Source organism: Adiantum capillus-veneris, chromosome 13 (genome assembly GCF_014529385.1).
Source record: "Adiantum capillus-veneris isolate H3 chromosome 13, ASM1452938v2, whole genome shotgun sequence".
In the NCBI taxonomy this organism is placed as follows: Eukaryota; Viridiplantae; Streptophyta; class Polypodiopsida; order Polypodiales; family Pteridaceae; genus Adiantum; species Adiantum capillus-veneris.
This window is the reverse complement of record NC_140943.1, coordinates 107,569,648-107,587,488: the sequence shown is the minus strand read 5'-3', so window position 1 is coordinate 107,587,488 and position 17,841 is coordinate 107,569,648.

The window sequence follows — 17,841 nt, the reverse complement described above, 5'->3', positions numbered from 1 at the left end:
TGAGTCGAGGCTACAAGCTTCTAGATTGTATGAACCTGTCATTACCTATCTTTAGTTAGAGCTCCCAAACTATTAGTTTTGACCACCAAAAACCTTGGCTAAGGTATAAAAGCCAAATTTTTAAAGTTATTTTTAAGTTTTGGATAATGAAATACACAGTGTTAGCTAACAGCGCACACTTCTCTCCTTCTCGTGCTTCATACTCCCTCTCTGGTTGTCACATTGCAGTCGCATTTGTTGCATTGCAACCGCAGGTAAGAGCTTTACGCATTGACGTAAACACATCACAATATTTCGTAGCTTTTGGCATCGCCGACCCGCGGCCTAATTTTATTATAAGTAGGAATTTACAATTCAAAATAAAAAACTAAGTATAGGCGAGGTATCGAGGCATCATTGCTAAGCATTTAGGTGCATTCTGGGTTGGGTCAAAAATCTCCTGCTGTTAATAATCGCGATTTTGGCACTTGACCTAAAGTGGGAATTGAGACCATAAGCATGTGTACTTAGGTCTTATAAACATGTCCTAGAAGTTTCGTTACGTTTGGATGTCATTTGATACTGTAACGGATGTGATTTGTTTGCCGATGAACGATTGGCTTTTAGTGATTTCAGTCACTTGAGTGTAGCTTGACATAGATGTGAGTTGTTTGTTGTTTTTCGAGAGATTGACAACCTCTTGTAGCCTCTATGCACTAGTCAAGTCAGATTTGTCCATGGATTGACAATTTAATCATACTTCTCGCTAAATTTGCAATAAGATAGGAGTGAGGTTACACATCCGACCCACAATAAATGATTCGTTTCCTTTTTCTTAAACTTGGGAATGTGTTGCTTAAGGGGATAGACTAAAACTAAGTTCCCATTTTTTGGAGATTTTTATTATTAAATGGGAATCAAAAAACTGTTTTTATTTTCGCTTTTGTGCATAGATGTGATCTACAGCTGTTAACCTTTGCTCATCAAGATTTTCTAAATCTTCAAGCCATTCTGACAATTCATGTCGAGTCCACTCAAAATCCTTAGCTACCCTTAATGTCGGTAATAGGAATTCTATTGGCAGTATAGCATCAAGACCATAAACAAGGTTAAAGGGTGTAGCATTTAAAGCTGTTTTGAATGAAACTCTATAAGCCCATAGAGCAGCATGGAGATTCATTTCCCAATCTGTCCTTCCTGAACTAACCACTTTAGTCAATACCGAGCTAAGAATTTTATTTGTATGCTCAGCTTGTGCGTTTGCTTGTGGGTGATAGGGAGCTAATTTGTTATGGATGACCATAAATTCATTAAGCAAATACTCAATTACCTCATTGAGGAAATGAGTTCCCCTATCACTGACAATTTCTATTGGCAGTCCATATCTCGTGAACACGTACTCATATAAGAATGCGGTTGTGGTTCTGGCATCATTCTTTTGAGTTGCTTTAGCCTCGGCCCACTTGGTCAAATAGTCCATAGCTACAATGCTATATTGAGCTTGGGTTCTATAAGCAGGTGGTTGTATTGGCCCAACAAAGTCTATACCCCATTTTGCGAAAGCTCTAGCCCCCATCATTGGTCTTAAGGGCATGCTATCTACATGGGTTGTCATTTTTGCTCGTTGACATGCATCACACCTTCGAACATATTCTTTGGCATCTGCGAAAAGTGTTGGCCACCATATGCCTGCCATTAAAATTGCTTGTGCGGTGGTCTCACTAGAAAAGTGACCTCTAGCTAATATAGCATGTGCTTGTTCTATAATGGGAATGTATTCGTTTTCATTTGCACAAATATGTAAGTGTTGATCCTTACCTCTCCGATACAATTGGTTTCCAATGAGAGTATAGTATTTTACTTCAGTTTCAATTGCTCTTTGACGGCGTTTACTCATATCCTCAGGAGATGTTAGGCTTGATAAGTAAGTAACTAGATAGTTACTCCACTTAGGAACAAGTGATATTTGGAACAATGTTACATGAGGTATGGGTGTTTGTTTCTGACATTGAGGACAAATTTTCACAAAAGAATGAACATCACTCCTCATAGTTGGCCAAAATACTCCAAGTCTCAAGATCCATCTCATAGTTTGGTCTTCCGCAAAGTGGTCCTACTATGGTAATATGTGCTTGACTTAGGTATTTGTTTTTTCCTCAGGATTAATGCATAAAAGCAATATTCCATCTCGAATTCTTTTGTACAACCTTCCAACTAGTAATTGATACATAGCCAATCGCTCAATTAATCCCATTGTAATAAAAAGTGCTATTTGCAAATCCACTTGAGCTATGGTCATTAATGATACCATGTTTTTTTACCGTCGAGGTGTCATTTCCATGGAGAACAGATATGCATCTTGTAGATCATCATCTACTCCCTTAGGTGGTTCTCCGAAAACAATCCTTGACAAATGATATGTTCTTTGATGAGTGGTGCCCTTTTTACAGTGAAATCAAATTCTAGAAGAATGATGAACCATCTCACTATTCTTCCTGTGTTGCATGGCTTGTTGACCAAGTACAACGGGAGTACAATAAGGCTTGGTGGTCCATAAAGAACACAAATTTGTTTGCTAATAGGTAATGTCTATACTTTTGATGGAATAGATCATTCCTAATCCTTCCCTTTCGGTGGTGGTATAGTTTCACTCTGCCATATTCAATTGTCGGCTAGCATAAGAAATAGAAAAATCAACTTTTCGGTCTCGTGGTTGATCTAGTATACACCCACTGGCAAAATTGGAAGCATCTACATGTATGTGGAATATCTTATTCCAATCTGGTGCTTTCAATATTGGAGCTGAAGTGAGATCTTGCTTAAGCTTCATGAAGGATTCTTCACACTCATTAGTCAATTCAAAGTGTGTAATCAATCTATACATGGGTTTTGCAATTATAGCGTACATGTAAATGAATCGTCTAATATCCACAATTGAACCCCCTTGACTGTTGTTGGTATAGGCAAATCAGCAATAACATGAATTTTATCCATATCAGTAGCTCTGCCATTTTTAGACACTATATATCCAATAATTTTTCCTTGTCTACCCATAAATGTGCACTTTTCAGGATTTAAGCAAATCCTATGAAGTCTACATTTTTCGAATACCTTTTTCAGGTGTTCAAAATGATCAGCCCGGATTGATGAATGTATACATAGATCATCCATATATACTTATAATAAATTCCAAAGATATTCTTTAAAAGCATGGCTCATCAATCTTTGAAAGGTGGCAGGAGCATTAGTTAACCCAAAAGGCATAACCCGGTAGGCAAAAATACCCCATTCAGTTGCAAAGGCAGTTTTATGTTGATCTTTGGGGTGAACCAAAAGTTGATTGTATCCCAAAAATTTATCTAAAAAACTGTAAGCCTCTTTTCCTGCAACTCGTTCTAAAACATGCTCAGTGATTGGAAGAGGAAATTTGTCTCTAATGGTAGCTGCATTCACTTTCTTGAGATTGACACACACCCGTAAATTTCCATTTTTCTTGAGTACTACCACAATTGGAGAGACCCAATCTGTGTGTTCAATTTTTTAAATGAATTCCGCTTCCTTTAGCTTTTCTATATCTTCTTTAATCTTTCTGGCAAATGTTTCATTATATGTGTATGGACTCTGTCTACTTGGTTTCTCATCATCTCTAATGGGTATGGTATGTTGACAGATTTCTGGATCAACACCCTTGAGATCCTTATAAGGGCAAATATATCTCGGTACTCTTTCAATACGCTTAACAAAAGCTCCTCTTCTTCTTCCGTAAGGTCATTTGCAATGTAAGCAGGTCTGGGCTCTTCCCTTGGTTCGGCCAAATCTATCTTTTTTGCGTTTTCATATCCTTCGTAGGATTCGCCCTATTTTCGTAGTTCCCTAACAGGTTGTTCAACTATGATTTTTTGGTCTTGGAGAGTGTATTTCTTGTAATGGGATGGAACACTCATTACATCTTTACCTTTCTCTTAGTGGTTTCCATTTCTGTTGTATATATTTCCTTTAGAGCTTTTTTCAACTCTTGATATTTCTTTCTTCGTTCAACTCGTGTCATGGTTGAACCCTTGTCTTGGTTTTTAGGTTTTGCTTGAGTTTCCTTTGTCATTTTTCTGGATGTTTTTGATATTTTTTGTTTTTTGTTTAAAGGATATCTGCCAGTGATTTTGTCCTTGACACAATCATGTGTATCTATCTGCATCAGGAACTGTGTTCTACTCGAGACTAATGGCATAGGTCTAGCTTTCAAGTTTTTCGTGTCTCTTTTCCGTCTATACCATTTCTGTCTTCTCGGTTTTTGGTTAGGAAAGTCAAAAAACTTTTCCTCCCCTCCTTTCATGAGTAGTTTAGCTCTCGCATGTTTTATTTCTGACCCCGAATCATCTAAGGTAGCTGAATATTCTTCTAATTCATTTGATGCATCATACTAGAGGTCTAAAAAGACTTATTGAGCTTTCATCAAGTCCTTGGATTCTTGAATTTTGTCTTCAATGTGAAGGATTGAGATCATTTGTATGGGAATTATGTCATAGCCGTCCTCATTGCAAAATTGAGTAGGCATAGACGTATTTACACATACATCCATTGTTGCTAAAATTTGAGTCCACTCAAATGGCTCAAACAAATGCTTTGGAAGGGTTCAGGTACATAGGCTTCGTCTGTGCAATCCCTTTCTAAAACACATTCTTCTCGTTTTAAGCTCCCGTTTTTTGAGGCTCCGCACATCCAAATAGGTGTGTCTTTGTTCAACCAAGATGGAAGTTTAGTTTCAGTTGAAGAGACTGAATTGAACTCCTGTATGGGTGTTTTCATGACATCTCTATAAGTGCGATATTTTAGATTAACCCTTGTTATTGATCCCACTTGCTTCAAGTACAAATAGTTGTTTCCCCAGTCTTGGATGAGTTGTACTTGTCGCATGAAAGGTCTTCCCAAGATAATTTTATAATTGAGTTTCTTCCCAAAGTCTACTATGGCAAAAGTGTGTTGATATTCAATCCCACATGAATACTATCACTTTTTCAAGTAGTCCTAAGGGTCTTTCGATGTGTCCATCAGCCAATTGTAATTTCATTCGAGTTTGTCTAATTGCTGGTTGTCCCCAGGATTCCCATACTGCTTTCGTGGCTATGGCTATTCCTGCCCCACTATCCAGTATTGCCATGGTTTCTATGTCATTATATCTCACTGGAAGGGTTGTGTTTCCTTCTTCCCCTTCGTAGTATTCTCCGACTTTGTTCATTGGAACAGATCAAATCTCTTTGTTATCCAATACGTGTTTCAATTTTCCCTTTTTTTTTGCGATTAGCCTTGTTATTCCCACCTTCTCTAAAGTTTTCTGTAGATCATTCCATAAATACGGTCTGATTTTGAACAGTTCTCCTAAAGTAAGAGTGCATTGAATGGGTGTAGTCATGATTGAATGGATGTTGTCTACCTCTAGGGTCTATTCCACTCTTTTTACCTGAGTGGTTTTACACACTATGGATTCATCTTCGTTATCTCCCAAGTATGAGGGTAGTGTTTTCAAGGTCAATGGTTTAGACATTCCCGAAGCTTCAGATCCACAATCCCCATACAAGGATCGTATATCCATGCCCATATCAGGAGGTAGGTTGTCTAACCAAACTTCCTCTATAGGATCTGACTTCAGAGTTAAGCTCCCATCATCAATCTCTCTAACTTTTTTCCATAAGTGTCCTAGCCAATCTTCTTCTACGAATGGAATTCTGTCTAAGGCATCTTCACTATCTGGCACTATAAGTTCTAGCTCTTTTGTTTCATGGTGGTGTTCTACCATCACTTTAGATTTTTCTTTATTGGTTCTCACCACAAGCTCCTCAGGTTTTGCCATACTCTTGAGCTTGGGTTTTGTTTTTCCAGCATCTCTTGAGTAATTCTTACCAAATTTTGATAAGCTTCAAGCTTAGCTGCTTCCATGTCTGGAGAAAGATAGTTTTTTCATTTGTTTTTCATGTTTTGGTCTGCTTTAAGTCCCGCTTGGTAAGCTTCCAAAGTTGCTTAAAAATTTTGTCGACCAAAATTGATCCTCCAAATTTCACAGTGGTTTCCTTGATTTTTCTTCTAGTTTCTTTCACCTTCTCCTGGAATAGCTTCTTTGCTTTCTCCTCGATTTCAGCCCTTTGTTTCTGTTTTCTCATCTCATACCTTTTGTTTCTGCTTCTTTTGGTCTTTTGAGAGTAAATTTTAGTATTTTCCGAATCATCAGAGGAGTTATGTTTCTTTTTCTTAGCCTGGCTCTGGTGATTACCTTGATTGGAACAATCGGTTCACTCTCGGATGAGCTACTAGGTATCACTTGGACTACGTTCACTACTGTTTTACCCTTGTTCAAAGGATTTTTAGGACAATCTTCAGGGAAGTGTCCTCCCTTTTTGCAACATTGTATGCAATAAGCTTCAATTGGCTTAAGGTTCTTGTCAAGCTCTGGGCATTCGTTTTTCCAATGATCATCTGCACCACAGTTATGACAATTTCCAGTTCTTGTCTTAATCATGGGTCTTACTATAGGAGGTCTAACACCTTGATTAGCTACATAGCACATTGGTGCAAGCTCTGGTATAGCATACGTCACAGGTTCTTCTGTTGGTGGTGGATGTGAATTATACCAATCTCCTTCTACCATTACTGTAGATGGACTAGGCTCAGCATAGGGTGTAACAGGCACTAGTGCTTGTTTGTCTATGACTCCCTCTGTATAATGTACTTTACAGGCACTTCATTATGTCCAGGATATGGAGGTTGTTGACCTAACACAGGCTGAGGTCTTTCCATACCCATCGGTGGTCTTTGAGCTGGGGTTATATTAGGCTGATATATGTACATGGGTTGTCCCTATGGTCTCATAGGCATGTATTGAACATTCCCATCATACTTTGGTCAATAATAGCACTCATTGATCTCATGGTTGGTCCATTTACCCTTAATTGCACACCATTTTTGCGGCCTAATTGGTTGTCCCTGTTGAGGAATCCCTTGCCCTGGTCCCCTCATAGGTGTTTTTTGCATGTTATTCATCATGTCATTCATCCTTTTGAGCATGTATTCTATGGATGAAAGTGGTGTTGCAACAGCCGTTCCCACTTGTGCTGGTTTGGTGGATGTTGTTTTCTCGCTTTGGTTATCCTTAGGTACATCTTCTTCGTTGAAAATATCACAATTGTCTCCTAAGTCAATAGCGTCTAACACACACTCTTGTAGGGTCGTATGCTTCTTGCTATACAATATAGCATGAAGTTCTTTATTTAGCAGTCACTCTAGAAACAATGAGACTAGTCTTTCTTCTACAGGTATCTCCAGCTATGGGCATGTTACAATATATTGCTTCATTCTAGTTGCACAATCCCTAGCAGACTCACCTTGTTTTTGTTTGAAGCTGTAGATTTGAGCTACTGTATTGTGTTTGATCCCCGTTTTGAAACATGCAGCTACAAATCCTTGAGCTAATGCGTTTAAGTCCAAGATTGACCTTGGTGGAATAGTTTGGAACCATGTCAATGCTTTTCCTTCTCTAATGTCATGCAAACCCCTCGAATTGAGTATGAAATCAAATATGCACTTTGCTCTTAGCACTTGTTTAAAGCTTGCTAAGTGGTCATATGGATCCCTAGATCCACTGTATTTGCTGACCCATTTTTGAAAATCAGTTGGTCTGACATGTCTGTTTGGTTCAACTCCCGATCTCCTGACAGTTGGTCCTGTTCCGAGTCCTTCAAACCAGTCTGTTGGAAATAGTGACTCATGTAGCTCTGGACTAGCTTTAGTGTCACGCAGTTTTCTTCGTGATTAGGTGGTTTCTGGTTTCTTAACATTACCCTGAAAAGATCTCTTTCGGAGTTCTTCTCTTGGAATAGTTTTTGGTCCTTGGCCCAATATCCAATCCCTTATAGAGTACCCTTGGTATTTGGTTTGTTCCACCTCCTCAGGAGTCATCATAACAAAGTTGTTGTTATTACAATCCCTAAACAGGTAGGTTGGTAGACCTGTTGAAGCCTTATCTTTGATTGTGAAGATATAAATTATCTTCATGGGTGTTAGCTATCCTGAGTTGGCATGAGAAGTCCATAGAAAATCTTTGACGTTTCTATCCTCCCAACAATAGACTCCAATCCTAGGATTATCCGTACTAAACCATTTCAAAGGCTTCAAATCAACTTGATCGTATCCCTCGAATTCTAAAGTCGGTGGTCCTTCTTTTGTTGCCATACCTGGAATTATAGTATTTACTTCTAAGCCTCATTTGTGTATCATGTCATGGTTTTTGACTTGTAAATACTGAGTTCCGTTTCTATCCATGTACATTTTTTCTTGTTTGTTTGCCCCGATTTCCTCTTCAAACTCTATGACATGGTCATCAATGCAAATGGCATACTCTTCATTAGGATCGAGGTAAACCTGAGTTCCATGACGATTAGTCTTATAAAAAGAGAATATGTACTTATATCGCATTGTCGTTCCGGTTTCTGAATGAGTTGATTAGGAAGACATTTCAGATGTTGAATCTGAAAAAGTATCTGAGACTTCTTCCAAGATATTGTGCAAGTGCTCGCCTTGATTCACACTCTCTTCGGTGGATACTCTACTAGAGGTCTCTCCAAATATGCCTCGATTTGCTAGTATACGACCAGATTTAAGGTTCATATAGACTTGTGAAGCCATGGATAGAGTACTTACCGTCGGATTGACTTGTTGTCAACTTCTTTCACTTGACTTGATTGCAACTTCTGTCAAGCATCCAATTCCTTGTCTGCAACCTAATTCCTGCATCAATTTTAATCAAGTTAGCTATTCTTTCACAAAGACTGTACAATTCTTGTTAACTATTGTGATTGGTCTATGTGTATCACTTCAAATTGAGATAAGTGAGTCAGCATTTGAGACTTTCAGATTCTACTTTTGCAAAAAGTCAAAGGACTAATTTGCAACCTAGAAACTGAGTGAACATGTACTAATTTGGATCCGATTAAACCCAAAATTTCCCGGTGGCATTGTATTATGTTGGTCTAACATTGTACAAGTTCAAAAGTCAAAACTGGTGTCTCTGTGTAGCAGTAGTAAATAATCGTAATTATTTACTTTTCTCAGTTTTTTATACTTTTTGGCTTGATTTGCCAAGTATACAACTTGTTAAGGTCTCTGGACAAGTTTCACTAAGTTTGGACAAAATTTGTTCAAGTTATCAATTGTTTCGTGTCCGCAGACTCAATTTTCAAGAATCTCGCTTGAGTCTCACTTTTGTGATCCAAATTTCACTAAAATTGATTTGCGTGGTCTAATTGATATGCTTGACCTTGTGGTATACTCAAATGTGCAAGATTATCAATTTTTGTAGCAAATGTAAATAATCCCGATTATTTACTCCAACTAGTTTTTTGCAAGTTTTTGTTCCAATCTTGACACAAATCTATTAAGTATCTCAACTTAAGCTCCCTAGCCAAGTTTCATCAAGTTTGGACAATTTTTGTTCAAATGGTCATCAATTTTGTATCCGTAGACTAACTTATCAAATTTGGCCACAATTTTCAATCCAATGATCCAAATCTTACCAAGTTTGATTTGTGGGCTTATTATAACATGGTAAAGTCAAAAAAGTTGAAAAATGGGATAGATGTAAATAATCGTGATTATTTACTTCTAGCAAAATTTTACTTTTTTTTGTCAACTGAGCATATACACATGTTTATCACATCAATATAAGCCTATGAATCAAGTTTCATCGAGTTTGAACAAAATTTTTCCAATTTACACTCAAGTTCTCGAAAGTCGGTACAGAATTTAGTTTTTACCCAGTTTTTGGTCAGTTTGGTGATCCAAATTCTATGGGCCTTTACAAAAGTTGTTTGTACACGCGCATAGAGTCTGTGATATCAACCTTACTCACTTTTGAGCCAAAAGTAAATAATCGTGATTATTTACTTTAAACCTAAAATGAACACTTTTTTGAAACTTTTCCTTGGACAGTCTTTTCATGAGCTATTTTAAGCCTCTAAGTCGAGTCAAAACTTAATTTGGCCTAAAATATCAAGAAAAAGTAAATAATCTGAGTTTTTGCAAACTCTTGAAATTTTAACGTCAATGTGTCATTGAGCTTACCCACTGGTTCATACAACTTTTAAAGCATACTCTCCAGCTGGATTGAGTGTTTGGCAGTCTTCTGGTGCTATTTCTAGCCGTAGACCTGAAAATCTGCATTTTCACATAACAACTCACAATTGATTCTTTTGGATAGAGCAATTTTCTGAAATCCACCTCGGATTCTACTTACCCTACTCCTAGGTTCTACTGCAATGGGTTGTTGAAAGTGTCCAGAAACACTCGTTTTCTTGTTTTTAATGGTTTTTGAGCCTTGATCTTAAGACTTGTCTCGTCCATCAATCATTCTCAAAATCCTAATCTAATTCTATAGTTCTACAATCTTAAAGGCACTCAACAAGTACGATTACTTCCAAGCTACCTCTACACAGCAAAAGACGACAATCTTAAGCTATGTGATTTTAAAAAGAAAATTTTTACTCTAAGAGATCCTAGAGGAAGTTAAAGGATAACTTTACAAAACGCTCATAGTTTTTCCTAGTTTAGGTCTCTTCGATCCTCGACAGCGGCGCCAAATGTGGTGTCTAACCTCACTCCTATCTTATTGCAGACATAGCGAGAACCACGATTAAATTGTCAATCCATGGGATGAAGCTGACTCGACTAGTGCATAGAGGCTACAAGAGGTTGTCAATCTCTTAGAAAACAACAAAAAACTCGTATCTAACTCAAGCTACACTCAAATGACTGAAATCACCAAAAGCCAATCGCTCATCGGCAAACAAGTCACATCCGTTACAGCATCAAATGACATCCAAACGTAACAAAAATTATGGGACATGTTATAAGACCTAAGCACATGCTTATGGTCTCAAATCTCACTTTAGATCAAGTGCAAAAATCACGATGATTAACAGCAGTGAGTTTTTGACCTAGTCGTTTTTGACCCAGAATGCATTCAAATGCTTAGCAATGATGCTCCAATATCCCGCCTATACTTAGTTTTTGATTTTGAAGTGTAAATTCCTACTTATGATGAGATTAGGCCGCAGGTCAGCAACACCAAAAGCTACAAAATATCGTGAAATGCTTACGTCAATGCGTAGAGCTCTTACCTGCGGTTGTAATGTAACATACGCAACTACAATGTGACAACCGAGGAGGGAGTAGGAAGCGCGAGAAGGAGAGAAGTGAGTGCCGTTAGCTGACGTTGTATTTCATTATCCAAAACCTCTGAAAAACTTACAAAAATTGGCTTTTACACCTTAGCCAAGGTTTTTGGTGGTCAAAACTAATAATCTGGGAGCTCTAACTAAAGACAGGTTGATACAATCTAAAAGCTTGTAGGCCCGACTCATCAATTCCAAAGTTTATCCGAAAAATAGGATTTCCTCTTGGACCTTGGTCCCCTGCTGAGATAAGTTTAGAAGCACTTATTACACATTGCTCTTTGGTAGACAATCTCCTTTTGGAGCCCTATTGAGATGTAACCATCTCTCCTCTTGGTCCCCTGTTGAGATAAGTCTAGAAGCACTTATTACACATTGCTCTTTAGTAGACAATCTCCTTTTGGGCCCCTATTGAGATGTAACCATCTCTCCTTTTGGTCCCCTATTGAGATATGATTAGAAGCACATGTCTCTATTCTAATTCTTGTACTCGTTTATTCTCCCACATTAAATGATCAATTTAATATGAGAAAATCATTTGGGTTAGCTAAATATTAGATTTTATGACACATTATGTAAAAACGATATGTGCCTAAGCTAGAAAATAGTTCCAGATTACCAAGCATACATCCAAGCTCTTTTGATGGCATAGCATGTCGTAGATCAAGCAAAAAAACTATATGTTAAAGAATGAACACCATTACTTGTTATCAATCAAATTCTTCCATTTGCTTAGACAATGGCATAGACATTTGAGCAATACAGCCATGTGTGAAATTATGAATAGTAAGAAGCATGTAAACAAGGTGAGGAGGAACGAAGGCCTGCTAAGGTAAGGGAAGCTGGGGGATACTAAGTTTAAATATATGCCTACAATCACATGGAATTTTTATTGTGTTTTAATAAAAAATAATATTATGTATTAGGGGGTGCCAGCTATTTAAAAATAATGATTTCCTTTAATTATCTTACAAGATTCTTTAGCTAAGACTTTTTATTGTTAGGGTTACCGACAACGACTTTAGTTATCTCCTCTCTCTCTCTCTCTCTCTCTCTCTCTCTCTCTCTCTCATGCACTAGCCTGCAGATAGCACGTGTCTCCATCTCTCTTCTCTTTCTTTTTCGCCCCCCCTAGTCTGCATTGTTTTGTTGTTTCAGCGCGCTCTCTCTCTCTCTCTCATCATGTCATGCCTCGAAGTGTGTGCATGGCCCTGCAATCTCTGCATCTATGAATTGTTGAGTGCAAGGTCGCGATTGGGGTAGAGTTTGTAGCAGTTGATGGCTAGGCGCAAGTGATTGGGAAGGGAGGCAACACGAGGCGTAGGTGATTCAAAAACCTATGAGAGCCAAGGTTTCACCCAAGACCTATCGCGTGCAAGGAAACCTATGAGGGCCACAAAATTACACAGAGATTGCTTGTCACGACTCATGCAGGAGGTCTTAGTGGGAGAGAGGACGGGTATAGGAACAGGGGCATGTACGCATGAAGGAGAGGTGATGAGGGAAGGAGCTCAAATAGAAAGGGAATCTTAAAGGGTAATGAATTTTATTTTGTAGGAGCCATTAGTTGCAAAGATTATCTATTATACATATATAATCACAAATGGTTTTTAAATTATGAAAGGCCCTACTTAAATAACATGAAAGATGCACATTGCACATCAATAAAATAAAATGAGAAAGAAGTAAAGTAAAAACAATAAAGTAATAAAATAAAAAAATATTTTAGTGTTTTTTAATTTAAAAAAATATAAATTTAATAAGTATAAAAGATAATAAAACAAATTAGTGAAATAAGTCTTTATGAAATCCTTACATCAAAGGGCTCTTTATCGAGACTTTACATCATGGGATCAAACTTCAAGGAATACTTTAGAAAATAGCTTTTAATAGACCATGATTCCTTTTCATTCACAATTTCACAAAACTTTTGAGCCTCCTTGGGACACTTGTCATGCAAACAAAATTGAACTACCTTTGCCCATAGTGCAGTAAGGCCTTTAGCAGGCCAAAAATCGCAACGCAACTAGGCTCTCATAACCATAGCCAATTGAAGATACGACCATGAACCTAATGGGATGCTCATATAGACATACAATCACAACCTCATAGTAGTAAACTCATAAATTTGATTTTTACTAAGCATGCAAAGCATATATTTGATTGGATAACTCTACCGGTTATATGCATAATAAAGGCTCCTATTCCTGTGTGTGTGTGTGTGTGTGTGCACATGGTCCCACGATGGTCTAGTTTTACAACTCATGTACCAGCTAGGCTTCTATGTGTGGCTTGATGGTTCTAGCCATTTTGTGATCTCACCTACTGACATGCGGTATGTGATTTCTAGGTTACTAGGCCATGTGATTTCTAAGTTAACAGGCCATGTGCTAATCAATTTTCGGCTTTTTTTGGAATATTCTTGTTTTCTTGATTATGCATGCCATTAACATAAAATTAGAGCATAATTATATGATCTTGAAATCTTTGCTATGGAGGGTAATAATATATCATTATCTTCTCTAACAATCAATCCTCTTATCTTCTAAGATATCCACTTTTCCGATCTCTACTCTCACTCTCTCTTTGCCTCTATCAAGGCAATGCCCGAGTCCACTCTTTTTCCTCCCATGTGGGAAAAAGACCTTGCTCCCTAGTCACACACCCACTCTTAACTTATACCCTCTACTCACTTATAAAAGGACCTCATCCCAACACTTGAGGGCAGGCATAGATCTCATAAAGTTTTGGAGGTCTTCCCCCAACCCTCGCCTACTTATTTTTTCCACTACTGAGCATTATGCCTCACACTGTCATCATTTAACACCTCCCTATTTGATTTTTCCACTAGTGAGCATTATGTGTCTCTTTGTCATCATTTACCACCTCTCTCATTGATTTGTCCACTGGTAAGAATTATGCCTCTCTTTTTTTCATCATTTAACACACCTCTTCTACCCTCTTTGCGCTTAGCTTAGCTTAAAAAAGTAATGCTAGCACACAATCTACCCTCTTATCCACCACTAAGTGAAATCTACATGTTATCTGCACCCCACTCCTTGTCTCCTAGCAAAGTTGTGCCTAACATCTCGCTCTACCATCTTGCATCTGTCACCAATATATGCTTCTTATGAATTTTAAATGCTTTTATGAGAATTATGCTTGGAACATGTTTTAGATGTCATTTCTTTATTAAATTAAAAAAATCTAAAAATAAAATGTGAATTTCAAAAAGAAAGTACAATTTTTCATACAAACCTAAGATGTGAAATTTGAGTAGCTTTAAGGCTTAATGTAAGTGGCATAATTTTTCACATGTCTTTTAGCTATTCATAAGATGCTTGATTAGGTAAAACAAGATAAGAGAAAGCTATTAAAGGAAGAAAAATTATCCACAAAGGAGAGAGAAAGGACTACTAGCATGTGGCTCTCTCCATCTAAGAAGCTATATGTTGCACCTGCAAGACTGTCCTACATGAAGACGATGGAGAAGGTAGTCTCCATGCATGCATGGTGCATGAAGCTTTGTAAGGATAGATCTTCCTATGGGAAGCACCACATGTTTCTAAAACTTCTATCTATTGATAGGATACTGCTACAGGATGAGGAAAAGAAGAAAGGAAATACCACTTCTTGATAGAATACTGCTACAAGATGAGGAGAAGAAGAAAGGATATATAGACTCTTTGCAAGTCTATATTTCTCTTTTGATTTAATAAGAGTTGTGTGGTAGACCTACAAGCTTTGTGTTGATATTTTATAGTTCAAGTTTTCACATGCTTTTGGCTATTTAGAGAAATCGATGCTTAATTAGGTAAAGGGGATGGGAGGTGGATATTAAAAGAAGCAAAGCTAAAAAAGATTGGAGAAATGGCATCCTGCATCCTCTTGCATGCAGAAGGCCGCTTGTTTGCCCATGCATATGCATGCTTCTCTCCATTAGAAAAGCATGCAGCCACATGTGCAAGATATCCTTTTATTAAAATTGCCATAAATTTCACACGTTTGTTAGAAGTGTACAACCAAGCACTTAACAAAAAGCTCTCTTTGAGTTTCATAATTGTATGGTATTATTTGCATGTCTTGGTACGTTCTATTCTTTTTTTAAATAACTTCTTTTCTCAACATTTATGTTCGAAGAAGAACCTAAAGACTAATGGCAACGATGATGGCTCTCTTCTTGCATGTCTCTTGTGGTTTATGTAGTTCATAAAATGAAGTTAATGAGAGAGAGATGCAAAGGAGGCTACATTATGTTTTCAACGATGTTATGGTGCCTATGAGAACACCCATATGATGGTGTGATCATGAGAGTTGCATGAAGTCGTTGGATGTGCATCATATGCCATGCAATGCTATCTAAACATGAAGCTATAGTATTATTATTTGCATTATGTGGGTGATGATGGAAATCTTTTTCTCAAAATATGGCACAATTTGTACATATTCATTTGCAAGTGATGGCTACAAGCATACCTCTCCACATGCACATGCTTTCTCTCCGTCTCATGAGTGGCAATAAATGGTGTGAGGATGTGGGTGTGGGTCATTGTAAGGATGAAGAGGGAACTTGTGGCAATGACAATGCTCCTTGTTGAGGAGATGGTCAAACTGATGTACCTCATTTTAATCATCCAAGTAACAACATCTCCAATCTACTTCCTATTGAGAGCTACCCTTTGACTCTTCTACAACTCGCAATATTTTCTCATTTCCAAATGAAAAACACAAGGGAATTGGAATGAAAAATGGACGACACATGAACACTAAGTGTTTGATTTTGGAGTTTCTTGTATGGCATGTTTTGGCTGCACTTACATGCACAACCCGAGAAAAATCAAATGATGGCATGGTACTTGTTATAAATAGGAAGTTGGTAGCTAGGATTACTCAAAGTTTCTTTTCAAAAGTGCTAGAACTAACTTGGTTATGTCAGAGGGTAACCTTCTTGGTAGGCGAACAAAAAAGTGTAGAAAATGTCGAGTAGCACATTGGGGTAATTGTGGGATCTCTTCATTGTAAGGTAACCAATGCCAATCTAGGGATGAACTTGGGTTAACTACGGGCCCAAATCCTAGGTGGGGTTTTAGGTCTCTCATAACAGAGCAAGCGATTCATTGGCAAGCCATAATGGAGTGCAAGAGGATACTTCCCCACACCATGGTTGCAAAAGCAAGGATGATATATGTCCCTTGCATGGGATGGAATAAGTGTATTGAGGTTAACTCGATTAGGTTGGTGGGATGAGGGTTTGCTTTTGTACATTTTCTTGGTGGATTCAAATGAAATTTCTTGCCAATGAGAAATGCATAAAGGTGAAGGAACCCATGCTTTGTCACCGTCGAGGAGCTTTCTGTGTTGTATATGTGAGAAGCTTTGTGGTAGATTAGTAAAACTCCAACTACTTTATCTTAAGGAAAGCACGTGGCAAGGTGGACATAGTTCCCTGGGTGCTTTCCTAAATGCAAGGTATTTGCAAGGTTTAGCTTTGTACTCCCTCGTGTCTTGTAGAGACCGAGGGACTTGCAACTCCCTCCTATGTATGGGATGGCTACGACGTGAGATACTTTCTTTAGTTAAACTCTACTCAAAGTAATGCTCAAATGAGCATGCATTCACACAACCCACAAATTTAATTTGAATTGCCAGCTCTTTAAAAAGGTGAAAACCTTAGTACACTCTAAGTTGTTGAAGATTGAGAGGATAGAACATGTGTGCCCATAGGTGGAATTCAAGATTATGATTAGATAGGAGCTGTAGGTGTACCACAAGTTTTGATGGGTGAAGCCTAAGTGCTTGATGTGTAACTATTATTCAACTCTACTAGGTTTAAAACCGCTTAATTAGACTGATAAACTAAAACTGAGAGATAATGTGTGATGTGGTTTCTAGTATGTGTATGTGTCTGTGTTTGTGTGTTTGCGTGTGTGTGTATAGGTTGAAACAACGAAGGAGGACTACAAATTTAGACACTTCAATGAGTTGTGACAAGGGTAGTCCTATAAACAAGTGGTACTGAGGCTCCTAGTCACACATAAATAGGGGGTTGGGTGGCAGGAGTGCTATTATTACTTCCCTTGAACTCTAAGTGGTATTAGAGCAATGGGAGGGAAAAAAGTGTGTGGTTTTGCATGCATGCAAAGCTAAGTCTCTCTCTCTCTCTCTCTCTCTCTCTCTCTCTCTCTCTCTCTCTCTCTCACACACACACACACACACACACACACACACACACACACACACACACACACACACACATTCTCATTCCAAGGTGACACATACACAACCGCTTGTAGACACGAGGATCATGGTGGAGAGCTACACAAAATTGGCCAAGGTAAGGCTCTATGGAAGTGCCCAAGGGAGGCAAACAAGCCATTGGAGCACTCAAACATGTGATGTATCATCATCTTCATCCCATTACGAGCATCTCGCTGCTACCGTGCTTTTACAGAGTTGATTTTAAGACTCAAATTTCACTTGGCACCTGTTGGGAGAAGAGATGGGGAGACCGATTGCTTAGATTATTCAACACATGCTCACAAGCATCACCATCAACCTGTCCACCTCTTTTCCCAATTTCCAAGCACACACACACACACCTAAACTATCACACACACACACACACACACACACACACACACACAACATA